Source organism: Protopterus annectens, chromosome 2.part2, assembly GCF_019279795.1.
Source record: "Protopterus annectens isolate FY-2018-M chromosome 2.part2, PAN1.0, whole genome shotgun sequence".
Lineage (NCBI taxonomy): Eukaryota > Metazoa > Chordata > Ceratodontiformes > Protopteridae > Protopterus > Protopterus annectens.
In genome coordinates, this window is record NC_056730.1 from 335,032,493 (window position 1) to 335,045,630 (window position 13,138).

The window sequence follows — 13,138 nt, forward strand, 5'->3', positions numbered from 1 at the left end:
AGCCATATTCATCTGAGGGAATGCTGAGTAAAGCTTTCCAGTTTAGTTAGCCAGGTCATGTCCATGGATCCATCATCAAGCAGTGTTGCTTACAATATACACTCAGTATAAGCCGGAAGTGGGCAGAGGTACAGCAACACTTAAAAAGGTCAAATAGCCACCCCTGATGTAAACATTATACACTACACACCTGGGCTAAACAATTCAAACATTATACACTGCAAACCTGGGCTAGAGAATTCAAACATTATACGCTGAACACCTGGGCTAAACAATTTGAACATTATACACTGCACACCTGGGCTAAACAATTTAAACAATATACACTGCACACCTGGGCTAAACAATTCAAACAAGACTGAAAAAGTTCAGTCCATTTTTCCTATGAACATGGCAGGCCTTGTCATCCAACATCTTAGCAGTATCTTCTAAGAAAGGCACAGATGGGAGAACAAATGGATACAGTAAAGGGTCATAGACAAATCACTGAATGCTTAAGTTTAAAAGGAGGAAATGATAGATATTGTTTTTATTCTGGTTCTTTGTAAACAAATTATACTGTCTTATTGAACTTTAAGGCAAGGAGGCATTACTTACTTAGGAAAGTGCTTTAAATGTTCTTCCCATGGGTCATCATTCACCTCCCACTGGCCCAGTATTCCGGTACAGCCAATGCACTGCACTCTATCACTGATACCTAAAACAATATATAAGAAGATTTTCATTATATTAACCAAGAAGACAGTATTAACTTAAAAAAATATGTATGAATTGTGTGATTATGCAGTTTATATACATTAAAGTGTATTAGTATTGATAGAAGCCTGATCCAACTTGCAAAAATATCTAAGGAGCTGCAGATTCAATTAACAGATTCAGTCTCTAAATTGTCAGGTGGGGAGGCAGGAAATGTGTGGTATTTCTGATGGCAAACTTATCTTAGAAGATGAGAGTGCCTTTTAGCTCAGGGCTACAGTCCTTGATAGAGACTAGTGACAATAGTCCTGCACTGTAAATTGTGCACTAATATCATTGCATTGTGGTGCATGTGATAGAATGGTGGGAAAGGTATAACAAAAAAGGTTTGGCAGCTGTCAGGAAGGTGCCAAGCTATGGTACTCTGGCTTCTTTTCTGCCTCCTCCTTGTATACTTACACAAAAGGATTTGCCTGTTAGTGGGGGCCCCAGACCCTGAGAGGTGAAGCAGCATCAGGCATATCAGAGCAGAAGAATGAATACAGGTTCCTGGAGACAGTGAATGTTTACAAAGGGAACAAAAAGTAAAAATATATGTTATTGACAATGCAACACATTAGTTATGTTGTGGTGCTCACTTTTTTGTATGCAGTCAGATCATTCAGATTACTTGACATGCTTATTAATAATAATTTAAGGGTTGAGCAGAGAGACAAAAAGCTAAATGTTACATAAAGGGTATATAATTTATTACTAATAAGCTAGCTGCACAAAACTAGTACACAGTGCAACATAGAAAAGACTCAATTTGAAAATGCAAGTCATTCAGGTTAGAACAAATGGAATTCATTGAAGATAAACCACACATTTTGTGCCACTGCTACATCTGATGGTCATCAGGACACAACACAATGTCTGAATTGGCAAAATATCAGGTAAAATTGGAGAAAGACATCTGTAGAAGTGAAAATATTTTGCTTCAGGACTCAGCGTGTTTGTGTAATTCTCAATAGAAAAATGGCTAATATGCACCTGCTAAGATTATTTTTCTGCAAGTAAATTTGGCAGTAAACTTTCTTTCTCACTGTAAATGGATTAACCTAGAAGCCAGGAAATACACAATGCCCAAACGTCTTGCCTTCACTGGAGAAGAAACCATAAAGGTATTTAACTCTTGAATAAGAAAAGGATAAAATGGCTGTACTACGGCAAAAGTTAAGAAATTACTATGAGCCCAGAAAGAACATGTTTTTTTTATTAAACATGTCTTTCCTATTAGACCACAAAGTCCTGCAAAGATTATATATACATATATTTCAGAACTGAAAAAACAAGGCAAATATTGTTAATGTGGTGGGTTGCATGATTCATTAATAACAGATAATATAATACATGGTATAAGAAGCTTGAAACAAAGGACAGGCTATTCAAGGAACCATTCTTATATTGAGTGTTATATATTAAAACAGTCCCAGGTTATCTCTAGGATATGTGAAATGTAATTTGGAATATAAGAAAGCCATATTAGTTTTTCAATATAACTCTAAGGCCTAAACATGTGTATTCTTTATAAAGCTTTGCTACCACACTAGTTTGGATATGTTTTATTATTCTGTTTGTTGGACTTATAAATGTAGACTATAATTAAAGGTGTTGGTGTGTATTGCATGGAAAGCCTTATTTTTTCAGTATTTCAGTATTGTCATATTATTTTGTAACCCATCCCCCTTTGCATTCTGTTCCATCTGACCAATTGGTACAGGGTGATGCTCCAACTGCTCCTAAATTAGGTTTCTCAGATCCCATCACCCAGGGTTAGGACTACTGCTTCCATTGAAAAGTTAGAAAAGAGAAGGGGAAATATGGAGTGGAGCAACCCAGAAGCATCAAATATACTGTCTTAGTGGGTCTATTACAAATGCTCACATGCTAGTTGCCTGTGACGTATTTGCTCACTTCCACTTGCTCTAAACAACAAGATCCTTAACTCACACTAGCCTCATCTGACTTAATTACCTAGCCCTCCCACCACCCAGTTCAACTAAATGGTATAGTCCTGCCAGAGTCTTAATTCTAAACCTAAAGCTCCCATCTTTTCTCTAACCCTAGTCTGAGTCCTCACTCTCTAAATCCAACCATAAACCTCCCCAGACTATCCCTAAACTTAAACTTCCTGATTGCTGCCTAAACCTAAGGCTTCCCTCCTGGTCCCTAAACCTTAATTCACAATATAACCCTAACCCTACAACTCTATTCACCCTCCCTAAACCCGAAGTCCCAGTCACTCTTTAAACTGAAAACTCAGTTCCACCTCCCTTAACATAAAGTCTTTGATCATACTCTAAACCTAAAACTACACCCCAACCCTAGACTCCCCAATCCTAGAAATCCCTTCCCATTCCATAACCCTAAACTCTCATCTTGATGACTGCTTGAAATCCTAAAAATTGCATAAAATTAGACCTGTTAGAAACAGCCTGCATTTCATTGCTGGAACCTGTGTTCTGAGAGACTGCTTTTCAATCTATCTGGAAATATACAGAGCTAAGTATATTTTACTGGTTTTTAGAGTTTGTACTGTTAATTGTTGCTTATAGTTTTTCAGATCTCTGCTGAAAGTCTCAATTTGAAAATGCAAGTCATTCAGGTTAGAACAAATGGAATTCATTGAAGATAAACCACACATTTTGTGCCACTGCTACATCTGATGGTCATCAGGACACTACACAGTGTCTGAATTGGTGAAATATCAGGTAGAATTTGAGAAAGACATCTGTAGAAGTGAAAATATTTTGCTTCAGGACTCAGCGTGTTTGTGTAATTCTCAATAGAAAAATGGCTAATATGCACCTGCTGAGATTCTTTTTCTGCAAGTAAATTTGGCAGTAAACATTCTTTCTAACTGTAAATGGATTAACCTAGAAGCCAGGAAATGCGCAATGCCCAAACTTCTTGCCTTTCACTGGAGAAGAAACCATAAAGGTATTTAACTCTTGAATAAGAAAAGGATAAAATGTCTGTACTAGGACAAAAGTTAAGAAATTACTATGAGCCCAGAAAGAACTTGTTCTTTTTATTAAACATGTCTTTCCTATTAGACCACAAAGTCCTGCAAAGATTATATATACATATATTTCAGAACTGAAAAACCAAGGCAAATATTGTTAATGTGGTGGGTTGCATGATTCATTAATAACAGATAATATAATACATGGTATAAGAAGCTTGAGACAAAGGGCAGGCTATTCAAGGAACAATTCTTATTTTGAGTGTTATATATTAAAACAGTCCCAGGTTATCTCTGGGATATGTGAAATGTAATTTGGAATATAAGAAAGCCATATTAGTTTTTCAATATAACTCTAAGGCCTAAACATGTGTATTCTTTATAAAGCTTTGCTACCACACTAGTTTAGATCTGTTTTATTATTCTGTTTGTTGAACTTATAAAGGTAGACTATAATTAAAGGTGTTGGTGTGTATTGCATGGAAAGCCTTATTTTTTCAGTATTTCAGTATTGTCATATTATTTTGTAACCCACCCCCCTTTGCATTCTGTTCCACCTGACCAATTGGTACAGGGTGATGCTCCAACTGCTCCTAAATTAGGTTTCTCAGATCCCATCACCCAGGGTTAGGACTACTGCTTCCATTGAAAAGTTAGAAAAGAGAAGGGGAAATATGGAGTGGAGCAACCCAGAAGCATCAAATATACTGTCTTAGTGGGACTATTACAAATGCTCACATGCTAGTTGCCTGTGACGTATTTGCTCACTTCCACTTGCTCTAAACAACAAAATCCTTAACTCACACTAGCCTCATCTTACTTAATTACCTAGCCCTCCCACCACCCAGTTCAACTAAATGGTATAGTCCTGCCAGAGTCTTAATTCTAAACCTAAAGCTCCTACCTTTTCTCTAACCCTAGTCTGAGTCCTCACTCTCTAAATCCAACCATAAAACTCCCCAGACTATCCCTAAGCTTAAACTGCTTGATCACTGCCTAAACCCAAGGCTTCCCTCCTGGTCCCTAAATCTTAATTCACAATATAACCCTAACCCTATAACTCTATTCACCCTCCCTAAACCCAAAGTCCCAGTCACTCTTTAAACTGAAAACTCAGTTCCACCTCCCTTAACATAAAGTCTCTGATCACTCTCTAAACTTAAAACTACACCCCCAACCCTAGACTCCCCAATCCTAGAAATCCCTTCCCATTACGTAACCCTAAACTCTCTTCTTGATGACTGCTTGAAACCCTAAAAACTGCATAAAATTAGACCTGTTAATAACAGTCTGTATTTCATTACTGAAACATGTGTTCTGAGAGACTGCTTTTCAATCTATCTGGAAATATACAGAGCTAAATATATATTTTTTGTTTTTTAGAGTTTGTACTGTTAATTGTTGCTTGTAGTTTTTCAGATCTCTGCTGAAAGTGTTTTCCCCACCTCCCCCTATTTTCTGCTGTGTCTTCAGTTGGTATAACTCTTTTTTACAGCTTGTGTGTTATCTAACTCAAGGATCACTTGCATAAAATTAGACCTGTTAGTAATAGCCTGCATTTCATTGCTAGAACCTGTGTTCTGAGAGATTGCTTTTCAGTCTATCTGGAAATATACAGAGCTAAGTATATATTTTTTGTTTTTTAGAGTTTGTACTGTAAATTGTTGCTTATAGTTTTTCAGATCTCTGCTGAAAGTGTTTTCGCTACCTCCCCCTATTTTCTGCTGTGTCTTCAGTTGGTATAACTGCTTTTTACAGCTTGTGTGTTATCTAACTCAAGGACCACTTGCATAAAATTAGACATGTTAGTAACATCCTGCATTTCATTGCTGGAACTTGTGTTCTGAGAGACTGCTTTTCAATCTATCTGGAAATATACAGAGCTAAGTATATATTTTTGATTTTAGAGTTTGTACTGTTAATTGCTGCTTATAGTTTTTCAGATCTCTGCGGAAAGTATTTTGTCTCACTCCCCCTCCCTATTTCTGGCTCGTAGTTTAAATTTGGTGGCTTTTGCAGTTGCCTGCCCCACTGTAGATTTGATCTGGGACACTCCCCCAGTCCCATCTCTTTACCACATTCTATCTAACAAACTCCTTCTGCACTTGCTTTTAGTCCTTTTTAATTTAATTGTATTTTTTAAACTGTGTTTGGTCTAATATTGCTACATACACAAAGTGTGCTAGCTTGCAATGCATGTGAATTGTTTTTAATGCTGTTTTAGCTACTTTTCTGTAAAAAAAAATGTGTAAGCCTATTTCCTACCTTTCTTGTAACTAGTGTAGGCCAGATACAGATTTGATGTATCCAGGACTGTATGTAAGCTTCTGAGCCCCCTAAGCCTTTCTGTGTTGGAGGGAAGCCTTCTAGCTTATCAGTGGGAGGGGTAAGCACTAGGTAACCTGTCTATCACATAAGGAGTGGTTCTGGCCCAGAAATTGTAGTTATTGGCCATTCGGGCAATCTTTTCCATCTGTCTCAACTTTCTGATTTGAAAGCATGTATTTGCACTTGCTTCTGTCCTGTAACTCATCTAGTACAGATACAGATTCTTAGTTTTAGCACTTAAATTTGCTTATTCGTGCTCAGCACTTGTTCAGAACTTGTAAGCACTAAATAAGCTACTAATTACTATAGTACTCAACCTTCATCATTACCTAGAGGAAAACAGTTTTGTACTTACTTTTCTCACTTGCTTAGAGAAAAACAGCTCTTGTACTCACTTTCTTCACTTATCTAGAGGAAAATAGTTTTTTATTCAGGCATGTCTAAAGGTCAGCTCCCAGTGTTCTCTCCTGTGTATCTGATGAATCTGGGCATCTTGAGGCAATGTAGGAATTGTCTCATGTACACAGACAACCCTCTCCTCCTAGCACCAACACTACAACCTGTGAGAGATGCACTTATCTAGCCAAACTGGAGGTAAAGCTCTCTCTAACCAAGACTGAACTTGACAGTCAAGAGGAGAAGGTAAACATTTGCACCACACCACTCTCATCACATAGTCTCACTAAATCTACACCACCAAAATCCACACATAGTAACGCAAAAACATTTGCGGAGACTCTCAATAATAATCTGTCTAAGCAACAGAGACCTCTAAAGCAGAAATGCAAGCAACCGCCATCCCCCAACACAACCCAAATGACACATAGCTCACAGACTCAGTGTGTCACTCAACCACAGCCAATAAGGCAAAACAATGTACCCAACAAACTAGTCATTGGTGACTCTATAGTCAGGCACACTGATGTCCCACTCACCAGGCTCAGCATGACAGTATCAGCTGCATATTGGGTGCCAGGATCCACCACATAACCCACGCACTCAGGTCACTCCACAACAAGTACAAATATGACTCTGTCATTGTTCATGTTGGTGTGAATGACCTGAGACGTACCTCCCTGGACTACATGAAAAGAGACATGGAAGAGCTCTCCGATATTGTAGCCCAGGCAGGTATGACCCTAGCCCCGAGTAGCATTCTGCCATCACCCAAAATGATACCGCAGTACAAGGACAAAATGATTGACTTCAACAATTGGCTAAGCATCTAGTGTCATTCTAAGGGGATCCAGTATCTGTCTGCTTGGGATGACATGGTTGACATACCACGATGCTTTGCCAGAGATGGCCTGCACCTGTCACCCCTGGGATTCCAGATACTGGCTAAGGCTCTTACCAAGGCAAGGTTCAAATGACAAATTCACCACCATAACAGGAACAGGCAAGCAAAAACTGAGGGTAATGCTACTCAATGCTAGAAGTCTAAATCTCAAAATGCACTCACTAGAGGCACTCCTTAAAATGGAGAACATTGATATCTGTGTAGTGACGGAGACCTGGTTCAAGGGTCCAGAGAACACCCCTGCACTACCAGGCTAGAACTCATACTACACTTTTCAGCCATGTAACCTGGACCGAAACACCAAAGGCGGAGGTGTGTCCATATTCATTAAGGATATCCACACCTCCAGGCTAGCTGCTCAGCATAATGCATCCGAGGTTATCCAAGTGCAACTAACTCTGGGCAAAACTGCAATCCAAATTTTAGCTTGCTACAGCTCCATCACCATGCCCCAGGATTCCCACTCCTCTTTTCTTGATGTACTGGAAAATATTAGGGTTCAACCAAACACACTAATAATGGGCGACTTCAACTACCCCACCATTAACTGGGAAAACTACTCATGTACCAACTCCTTAGCTCAACACTTTCTGGAATTCATAAACTCCAATGCCCTGGATCAACTTATCCACACCCCCATCAGGGGCAACAATATCCTAGACCTAGTCATTACCAACATGAGTGACCGGTGTTCCACACCTGAAGTCAACTCCTCATTGGTCCGATCTGACCATAAGCTAATCACCCTTGGTATCCACATCCCACCCCCACCCCCCATTAAGGAAACCACAGTAAAAAATTTCTCTAAAGCCAACTTCCTGCTTCTTAAGACAGAAGTGGTGAACTTCATGACACCCATGCAGATGGACAATACAGTTACAACTGCTGAATCCTACACAAATGCACTCTATAAGCACTTACACGAGTGCATGGATTGTGCTATCCCAAACAGAACCAAGACGCTATCCTCCAAAAAAGGAAGCCAATCTGGTGGTCCCATGCCATAAACAAACTGTACAACAGAAGGAAGAAACTGTTGCAAAAGAGAGTAAAATCCCATGAGTGGAGGAGCTCCTGGTCACCCTTAGTAAGAAGCTGAGATCCCTTATAAGATCCTCCAAAGCTAGCTATGAAAACAAAATAGCCACTAATTCTAAGGACAACCACAAATCATTCTATAGCTATGTCAAGACTCTCAATGGCAACACCCAGATCTGCTCTGAGTTACAGCACAACGGCATAAAAATTACTGAACCAACTGACATTGCCAACATCCTGGCAGATAGGTTCAGTGCTAACTTTACCCCCCCTCACCCCCAAAGGGCCCATATCTATACAGGAAGAATGCAGAGTCCCTGTAATCACAACTATGCAGGTAAAAGCTGCACTCTCTAAAGCCAAAAACACAGCATCCATGGGATCGGACAACATCCCAAGCTGCGTTTTACACAAACTTCAGAAAGAACTGGCTCCCCACTTAAGCACCATGTTCAATAATAGCCTTGCATCAGGCTTTGTGCCCACTGAATGGTGCACAGCAACAGTTATCCCACTCCACAAAGGGGGAGCCACCACTGATCCTGGGAACTATCGCCCTATTAGCTTGATGAGCCTGGTCTGCAAGGCCATGGAATGTATCATCATGGAACTCATAAACAAAGACATTGGTAACCTCCAAACTCTGGATCCCACCCAGTTCGGGTTTGTGAAAGGCAAATCCTGCCTCCTGAACCTGATCGAACTGTTTGAGGCAGTCATCAAAGCTGTGGATGAGGGTAAGGTGGTTCACACAGCCTATCTTGACCTCACCAAGGCTTGCGACACCATCTCCCATTCTGGAATTATAGCTAAACTCACTAAACTAGGTATAAATCCCTACATCACAAGATGGGTTGCCAACTGGCTCACTGGCAGAACCCACACTGTAAAATTTGCAGACTCCAAATCTGACCTCAAACCAGTGACAAGTGGAGTACCACAGGGTTCAGGCCTGGGACCTTTCCTGTTTGGTATCTACTTCTCTGGAGTACAGGCTAGCACAGAAGGCCTCTGGCTAATGAAGTTCACAGATGACTGCAAACTAGGAGCCATATTCAAGTCCCCAAATGATGTGGGCATCCTACAGAAGGGCCTCGTTAAGACAGATGCCTGATGTCAGAGCCATGGCCTCAAGCTCAATGCCAAAAAGTGCAGTGTCATCCCCATTGGTAAAAACTCTGTACCCATGAACTACCACGTAGGCAGCAATCTACTTAACGCTGAATGTGTGACAAGAGACCTTGGAACCCAGGTGGGCAGTAGTCTCTCCTTTGATTGTCACATCTCCACAGTAGTCAGGAAGTCCTTCTACGTGGCACACCTCATCATAAAAGAGTTCTCATGCAGGAAAAAAGAGGTCATTGCTCCCCTCTACTTGACACTCATTAGACCCATTATAGAGTACAACGCCCCTTTTGGAATGTACCTAACAAGACATCTGCAGCAGCTGGAAAGGCCACAGAAGTACCTCACAAAGAGGATTACTCGCCTCAAACAAATGCCCTACACTGACTGTCTCAAAAAACTCCAGCTTTACTCCGTAGCATTTTGCCTACTCCAAGGTGATCTCTGCCTAACATATAAAGCAATGTCAAACCCAGAGCTGTTGGACATGCTACACCTAAAGAAATCCCAATCCATCAGAGCTACATGCTCTAGGAACCTAAACCTTGTCACCACAATAAACAGGACATGCTGGAGTGATAGATTCCTGTCCCAGAGACTTCCCATACTCTAGAACAGGCTACCCATCTAGGTCAAGCAAAGGTCTTCATTAGCAGTCTTCAAGAAAAATCTTGATGAGTGGATGGGAAATAGGAAATACACCCCGGGGATCACTTCTGTGTCTCTCTGCTCAACAGTGGCACAGGAAAATAACTTTCTTGAGTGGCGTAATCCAGGGAACCTTGTTGGCTAGGCTTACGTAGGCCCTTGGGCCGATAGCCTAGTACCTACCTATGAACCTATGAGCCTAAGATACACTCTCATCCCCTCCCACTCCCCCACCCCACTTGGCTGCTGCACTTACCATTGTTTGAACTTGAATAATGAGTTCAGGAACCATACTGTGCTAAATTCAATGTTGAAATTCAAATGCAAGCCATAGACTGTACAAACTACATGACACTTGAGTCCCTGGCTATGAGACAGTGGTCTCTGAGCACCTTGTACTCTGGCAATTGTAGTAGACCCTGAGTTAGCATGCTGGAAGGGATTTTTTGCTATGTCCTAACTGGGCAGGTTTTCTCAAAGTTACATGCATCACCGTGAACATCATCAACTTTGTAGTTTTTGTATAGGTAGAGTACTGCTATTTTATTTTAAAAATATTAACTTTATAAATGTGGCCACATTGCATATTAATAATATTGAGCGTGCCAGAGATTGAACATGCATTCATATGGTGAAGTGATCTTTAAATTTGTAATCAACAGCTTCCTATTTTCAGGCTTGGTTAATTATTTACTTACCCGGCTGCTTTCATTGTATAGACCTTGAGATTTTGCATTATAAACACTCCAAGATATGTCTGTTATTTACAAGTGAAAGGTACACAATAAATATTTCTGCATTACACATTTTGTACTGTTAGTGTTACCAGCTTTTCATATTTGTTTTAGAGTTAATGAAAGTGATAACAACTGTATGCATAAAGGTCAATCAAACATCACTCAAGTAAGATAGAACACACATAAAAATAAAACTATTAAATAAAAATATTTCAATAAAAATATATGGTCCAGACAAATGATTATGCAATTTAAATTTAAGCATGCAGAAGGTATTTTGCTATATGCATTGGAGGAAACTGTCCCCAGTTTTCAGCAAACTCTGCACGGCGTGCAGGAATAGTGCAGGAGCTGCTGGAGCAATATGGCTTATCCAGGAATAAGCTCGCGGGATGTGCATGAGCGGTCCTGCTCTATTCCTGCACGGACACAGCTCCTGTATGCAAATTACCCCATTTGCAGGTGAAAACCATGCAAATGAGGTGAATTTGCAATCCAGGAAGCTGGCAGCCAGCCGTGCAGCACTAGCGTAGTCTGCAGAAATGTAATTAGTTAGTAACTGAGTACATTTCTGCAAACTACAAAACGGAGCCATGACAGCTCCAAATAAAGGGTGTATATAATGTGGAAAGCATGCCAATGGCTGACTATATGGCCACTGGCATGGAAAACAGTTGCAAAAATAAAAAAAAATAACTTTTAATTTTTTTAGCAGATTTCAGCTGTTTAAGCGTAGGGCGGTGGTGCACAAATGGGATCGGGCTGAAAATAAAAAAAAAAAAACTTGAAATAAGCATTTTATCCAAAATCACAATTTTGCCATTATACTCAATGGCAGGCAGAAGACAACATGGCCAGTAAATAGTGGTTGCTAAGGGGGAAGGCTCAGTGTCAGACATGTAACTAGGCATTAGCAGGCAATCCTATGCAAATGAGGGGAATGATACTGAATCCCAGATCCCCCCGATGGCTAGCCTGCACCCAACCGTGTCAGTGCAGGAAGACCATGGTGCAAGCCTAAGAGCTAGCTGACATCATAGAGGGATGTGTCAGGCATATTGTAAGCTTATTGGAGCCCTGTGGCTTGGGTTTGCCCTTAGCTTTGCAGAGCTAAGCAAGGGGTGTGTCTGAAGCTGCCAAGCACACTTTACACTGCCTAAGCGGGTGTGTGCACTGCGCACCATGTTTTAAAGGGAAAAAAGTAAACCAGGAAATGGCAGCTCCATGCACATCTGAGCACTGTGTTTGTGCAGTGCACCCCTGGGCTTAAACAGGAAGGCAATGGGAAGGGAAAACAGCAGTAGGAAGGCAATCAAAGGGAGCTAGCATAGCTGGCAGGTGAAATGTATCAGAATCAGCCAATTACACAGGCAGCAGCCCAGCCTAGTCCAGCACACCACTATAAACAATACAAACACCTTTCCCTCTGTTTTTCCCACAAACACTACACCACCAGTGTACACAAGCAGGGAAATTTTACCAGACAAAAGCAACAAAATGATAGGGGCTGCAGCAGCTATAATATATCAACATGTGGAAGAGGCTGAGGGTGGTGAGGATGAGAATGCTGATGACCAACCCACAGTGAGGAGAAGGAAAAGAGTGTACAGACCCAGAGTAACCTACCAGGTGCTACATGAGCTGGAGATAGTGGAGTGCTATAGGGTGGACAGGGACCTCCTACAGCAAATTGTTGAGCTGTGCCGGCCACACCTCACACACAGAACCAACAGAGGGGAACCCATCCCAGTGGATACCAAGGTATGTGTAGGCCTAAGAATGCTATATCATGGGGATCTCACAGGCATCAGCATCCAGGGTACTCCACATGTTCCTGGATGCCATGTCAACACATGCCAGTGAGCATGTATATTTCCACAACAGCTGTGAGGCACTGGCCAGCAATATGCGTCTCTTCCACCAAATAGCAGAATACCCTGAGGTAGTGGGTGCTATAGACTGCATGCACATACACATCAAAGCACCACCTGGTGAGTGGGGTAGGGTCTACATAAACCAAAGGGCTTCCCCTCCATCAACTGCCACGTCATGTGCGATGCCCAGGGCATTATAATGAATATGTGTGCAGGCTGCCCTGGAAGTTATCACGGCTCCCACAGCTGGCATATGATGCAGCTGTACCAGAGATTTGCCAATGGGGACATCCCTTATGGTCACCTAGTGGGGGATGCTGATTACACACTGGAGCTGTGGCTGATGACACCCATCAGAAATGCACTCTCACCCGAACAAGAACTC

The 13,138-nt window shown here is 41.2% G+C and overlaps 1 protein-coding gene across 1 annotated transcript in view; it reads right to left on the bottom strand.

The window, feature by feature from the left end:
* LOC122795624 (baculoviral IAP repeat-containing protein 1-like) overlaps positions 1–13,138 on the bottom strand; it is a 799,118-nt gene that overhangs the window by 701,856 nt on the left and 84,124 nt on the right. Inside the window, exon 2 of the mRNA XM_044063892.1 lies at positions 598–697. The gene's annotated coding sequence lies outside the window, so the exon portion shown is untranslated. The remainder of the gene's footprint in view (positions 1–597; positions 698–13,138) is intronic.